Source organism: Papio anubis, chromosome 2 (assembly GCF_008728515.1).
Source record: "Papio anubis isolate 15944 chromosome 2, Panubis1.0, whole genome shotgun sequence".
Taxonomy (NCBI): Eukaryota; Metazoa; Chordata; class Mammalia; order Primates; family Cercopithecidae; genus Papio; species Papio anubis.
This window is the reverse complement of record NC_044977.1, coordinates 150453681-150459807: the sequence shown is the minus strand read 5'-3', so window position 1 is coordinate 150459807 and position 6127 is coordinate 150453681. Positions and strand designations below refer to the sequence as shown.

General features: G+C 37.7%; 1 pseudogene; it reads right to left on the bottom strand.

Moving 5' to 3' along the window:
* Positions 1-2530: 2530 nt before the first annotated feature.
* Positions 2531-4268, bottom strand: LOC110742492 (annotated as a pseudogene).
* Positions 4269-6127: the final 1859 nt, after the last annotated feature.

Here is a 6127-nt window from a genome sequence, read left to right as displayed (position 1 = left end):
ACATAAATATATATATCACATTTTCTGTATAAGGAACCTCCACACTGTTTTCCATAGTGACTGTACTGATTTATATTTCCATCTGCAGTGTATGAGTGTTTTCCTTTCTCCACATCTTCACCAGCATCTGCTTTTTTGTGTTTATATATATATATATAACGTGATATACATAAATATATATCATGTTTTCTGTATATATATAAATATATATATATATATATAACATTTTCTGTATCCAATCAATCATTGATGGATACTACATTGGTTCCTTGACTTTGCTACGATAAATAATAGTGCTGCAATAAACACACAAGTGTGGGTGTTTTTTTTAAAATTTTATTTCTTTTGTTCAGGGTAGATTCCTTTCGTGGGATTGCTCTATTTTTAGTTCCTTGAGCTTTTTCCATAAAGGTTGAACCAAATCTACATTCCCACCATCAGGGTACAACAGTTCTCTTTTTTCGCATCCATGCCAACATTTGTTGTTTTTAACTTTTTAATAGTAGTTATTCTGACTGATGTAAGATGGTATCTCAGTGTGGTTTTTAGTTTGCATTTCGTTAATGACTGAGTGATGTTGAGCATTTTTTCATGTGTTTGTTGGCTGCTTATATTTCTTCTTTTAAGAAATGTCCATTCATGTCCTTCGCCCAGCTTTTAATGGAGTTATTTGTTTTTTTCTTATTCAATTGTTTGAGTTCCTTGTAGATTCTGGGTATTTGTCCTTTGGTGAAGGAATAATTTGCACATATTTTCTACCATTCTGTAGGTTGTCTGTTCATTCTGTTGATTATTTCAGAAGTATTTCAGTTTAATTAAATCCCATTTGTCTGTTTTCGTTTTTATTGCATTTGCTTTTGGGGTCTTTGTCATAAATTCTTTACCTAGGCTGATACTCAGAAGTGTTTTTCCTAGATTTTCTTCTAGGATTTTAATAGCTTCAGGCTTTACATTTAGGTCTTTAATCCATCTTGAATTAGTTTTTGTATGTGATGAGACAAAGGGGTCCAGTTTCCTTCTCCCACATGTGGCTAGCCAATTTTCCCAGAACCATTTATTAAATAAGGGTGTCCTTTCCCTATTGTTTATTTTTGTCAACTTTGTCAAAAATCAGTTGGTTGTAGGTATGTGACTTTATTTCTGGGTCCTCTGTTCTGAACCATTGATCAATGTGTCTATTTTTGTACCAGTACCATGCTGTTTTAGTTACTATAGCCTTGCAGTATAATTTGACATCAGCAATGTAATGCCTCCAGATTTGTTCTTTTTGCTTAGGGATGCTTTGGTTATTTGGGCTTTTATTTAGGTTCCATAAGAACTTTAAGATAGCTTTCTTCTAGTGAGTAGTAACTTTTAAATTGATACATAATAATTATACATATTTATGGAGTACATTTGATATTTTGATACATGAATACAATGTGTAATGATCAAATCATGGTGAATAGAATACCCATTACCTCAAACATTTATCATTTATTTGTGTTGGGAACATTTCAAATTTTCTCTTCTAGTTATTTTGAAATATATGACAAATTATTGTTAACTTAGTCATCCTCCTGTGCCATCAAACACTAGAATATATTCCTTTTATCTAACTGTATTTTTTGCACCCATTAACCAACCTCTATTCATCCCCCAACCTTCCAACCTCTGGCAACCATCATTCTACTCTCTACCTCCATGAGATCAACTTTTTAAGCTCCCACATGTGAGTGAGAGAATGCAGTATTTGTCTTTTTTCACTTTACTCACCTAGTTATTTCACTTAACATAGCAATCTCTAGTTTCATTCATGTTGCTGCGAGTGACAAGATTTCATTCTTTTTTATGACTGAGTTGTATTTCATTGTGTATATGTACCACATTTTCTTATGCATACATCCATTGATGGACACTTAGATTCATCTCATTTCTTAGCTATCGTGAAGAATGCTGCAATAAACATAGGTATGCAGATATCTCTTCAATATACTGGTTTCCTTTCTTTTGCACATACATCTAGCAGTGGGATTGCTGGATCATATGGTAGATCTATTTTTAGATCTCAGTGTTTTGAGGAACCTCCACACTGTTTTCCATAGTGACTGTACTGATTTATATTTCCACCTGCAGTGTATAAGTGTTTTCCTTTCTCCACATCCTCACCAGCATCTGCTTTTTTGTGTTTTTGATAATAGCCGTTCTAACTGGGATGAGGTGAGATCTCACTGTGGTTTTGATTTGCATTTTCCTGACAATTAGTAATGTTGAGCATTTTTGATATGCCTGTTGGCCATTTGTATGTCTGATTTTGAGAAATGTCTCTTCAGTTCATTTGCCCTTTTAAAAATTGTATTACTTGGTGTTTTGTTGTTGTTGTTGTTGTTGTTGTTGAGTTCCCTATATATTCTGGTTATTAATCCCTTGTTGAATGGATACTTTGCAAATATTTTTCCCAATCTATAGATTGTCTCTTCACTTTGTTGATTGTTTCCTTTGCTGTGCAGAAGGTTTTTAGCTTTATGCAATCTTATTTGCCTATTTTTTCTTTGGTTGTCTATGCTTTTGAGGTTTTAACCCCCCAAAATTTGCCCAGACCAATATCATAAAGCACTTTCCTGATGTTTTCCTCTAGTAGTTTCAAGTCTTACATTTAAGTTTTTAATCCATTTTGATTTGATTTTTATGTATGGTGAGAAATAGGGGTGTCTTTTTTTATTAACCGCTGAACTTTTTATTGGCCTCCTGCTCCCCGAAGGGTACCCTGCTTCTGCTGTCTTAATGTCTCAGAACGTTGGTGTCATTGGTCTCAGACACCACTTTGCCATGCACTATCTGGTGGGTGGTGGTCTTTTGGATGGTTTGCATGGAGTTGCTACCATCCAGGGCATCACCAAGATTGAAGCCCTCGCCATTTTCCAGCAGGCAGCAGTAGGTGGTGCTCTCAGCCTTCAGCTTGACCTTGATGTTCGGCAGGGCCTCATACTCTTGGGCCTGCCACTGCCCCTCTGCCCGGGTCTGTGCCAGCTCTGACTCCAGATACAGCAGGATCCCATTGAGCTGCTCCATCTGCAGGGCATAGCAGGCTTCCACCTTCCTCAGGCTGTTCTCCAAGTTGGGCTTCAGATTTCTCATCAAGTTCAGGTCGATCTCCAAGGACTGGACTGTACGTCTCAGCTCCCTGAGCATCATCTCAGCAGCTCTAACCTCAGCAGACTGCGTGGTGACTACTGTGGTGCCCTCCTCGATCTGCTGAGACCAGTACTGGTCTAGCCCCTCTCGGTTCTTCTGAGCCAGCTCGTCATATTGGGCCTGGATATCTGCCATGGTCTTGGCGAGGAGCTGAGATTTGGGGGTATCTACCTCCACAGTCAACCCAGAGCTGGCAACCTGGGCTTGTAGGCCTTTTACTTCCTCTTTGTGGTTCTTTTTCATAAAGAGCAGCTCCTCCTTGAGACCCTCGGTCTCTGTCTACAGCTGCAGCCGAGTGACACTGGTGTCATCAATGACCTTGGGGAGCTCACAGTTGTCCCTCTCCACAGACTGGCACATGGCCAGCTCTGTCTCATACTTGACTTGAAAGTCATCAGCAGCAAGACAGACATTGTCGATCTGCAGAACCATGCAAGCATTGTCCACAGTATTTGCGAAGATCTGAGCCCTCAGATCCTCGATGGTCTTGAAATAATGTCCCCAGTCTCTGACCTGGGGTCCCTTCTTCTCCAGATGCTCCCGGATTTTGCTCTCCAGCTTCTGGTTCTCTGTCTTCAGGTAGGAGGCCAGGCAGTTGTACAGGCTTTGCATGGTCTCCTTTTCATTTTGGATGCCTCCCATTCCTACCAGACCTCCGGCCATCCCTGCAGCCACGCCCCTGGACCCCAAGCCACCCCGGAAACTGATGGAGAGGGACACAGAGATCCAGGAACCAGAGCCCCCCACGCCTGCATAGACACTTGGCACGCTGCTGACCAGCCAGGTGCTGTAGCTGGGTGCCTGGGAGGACTCCAGGGACCAGTAGTTGGTGGAGAAGGTAGAGCGAGTGGTGAAGCTCATGCTGTCCAGGGAGGAGAGTGAGAGGACAGGACTCAGGCTTTGCTGATGATTGAGATAGGGGTTTCATTTTTCTGTCTATGAATATGCAGTTTTCCCAGCACACCATTTACTGAAGAGACTGTCATTTCTCCATTGAATGTTCTTGGTACTTTTGTCAAAAATTAATTGCCTGTAAATACATGGATTTATTTCTGAGTTCTCAACTGTGTTCCATTGGTCTATGTGTCTGGTTTTATACCAGTACCATGCTGTGTTGTTTACTATAGTTTTGCAGTATATTTTGAAGTCAGGTAATGCAATGCCTCCAGTTTTGTTGTCTTTCACTCAGGACTGCTTTGGCTATTTGGGGCCTTCTGTGGTTTCTTTTGTTTTAAAGAAAATTTTAAGCTAACATTCTTACTGGACATCTGTGGTTTCATATGCATTTTAGGGTCATTTTTTTCTACTTCTGTGAAGAATGTCTTTGGTATTTTGATAGAGATTGCACTGAATCTGTATATTGTTGTTGGTGGTATAGTCATTTACATAGTATAAATTCTTCCAGTCCATGAACAGGGATGTCTTTCCATTTTCTCTGTGAACTCTTCAATTTCTTTCACTCATGTTTTATAGTTTACCTTTTAGAGATCTTTCATCAACTTGGTTAAATTTACTCCTACATTTTTTATAGCTGTTGTAAATGAGACTGATCTCTTGATTTCTTTTTCCACTAGTCTGTTATTGGTATATAGAAATGATACTGATTTTTGTATGTTAATTTTTTATCCTGCAATTTTACTGAATTTGCTTATCAGTTCTAAGAGTGTTTTGTTTTGTTTTGTTTTGTTTTGGTGGAACTTTTAGGGTTTTCTATATATAAAATCATGTCATCTGCAAATAGGGACAGTGTGACTTCCTCTTTTCTAATTTGAATGTCCTTTATTTCTTTTGCTTATTTGCTCTGGCTAGGAATTCCAGTACTATGTTGAATAAGAGTGGTAAGAATGGGCATCCTTGTCTTATTCTAGTTCTTAGAGAGGAAACTTTCAGTTTTTCCCCATTCAGTATAATATTAACTGTGGGTTTCTCATACATGGCCTTCATTGTATTGAGGTACATTTTCTCTATACCTAATTTTTGGAGGGGTTTTTTTTTAGTCACAAAGGGATGTTGAATTTTATAAAATGCTTTCTCTGCATCTATTAAGATGATTTTTTGTACTTCATTCTTTTGATGTAATATATCACATTTATAGATTTGCATATGCTAAACTAGCCTTGCATCCCTGGAATAAATCCCAGTAGATCACGATGAATGATCTTTTTAATGTGCTGTTGGACTCAGTTTACTAGTATTGTGTTGAGGATTTTTGCATCTATGTTCTTTAGGGACATTGGCCTATAGTTTTCTTATGTTGTTGTTGTGTTCTTGTCTGGTTTTGGTATCAGGATGAGCTGGCCTCAAAGATGCATTTGGAAGAATTCTCTTCTCTTCAACTTTCTGGAAAAGTTTAAAAATAATTGGTATAGTTCTTCTTTAAATATTTGGTAGAATTCAGCAGTGAAATCATCAAGTACTGGACTTTTCTTTGATGGGAGACTTTTAATACTGATTCAATCATTTTACTCACAATTGGTCTATTCAGGTTTTCTGTTTCTTCTTGGTTCAATCTTCGTAGGTTGTACATGTCTAGGAATTTATGCATTTCCATTATGTTTCTCATTTTTTATTGTATAGTTGTTCACAACAGTCTCTAACAATCTTTTGGACTTCTGTAGTAGCAGTTGTAATGTCTCCTTTTTTCATTTCTGATTTTATTTATTTGGGTCTTTTCTCTATTTTTTTTGTTTAGTCTGCCAAATGGTTTGGCAATTTTGTTTATCTTTTCAAAAAAACACCTTATTTCTTTTGTATTTTTTTGGTCACAGTTCTGTTTATTTCTGCTCTTATCCTTGTTATTTCTTTTTTCCTACTAATTTTGGGGTTGGCTTCTTCTTGATCTTCTAGTTTCTTAACATGCATAATTAGGTTGGTTATTTGAAATTTTTCTACTTTTTTAATGTAAGCATTTATTGTTATAAACTTCTCTCTTAATACTGCTTTTGCTGTATGC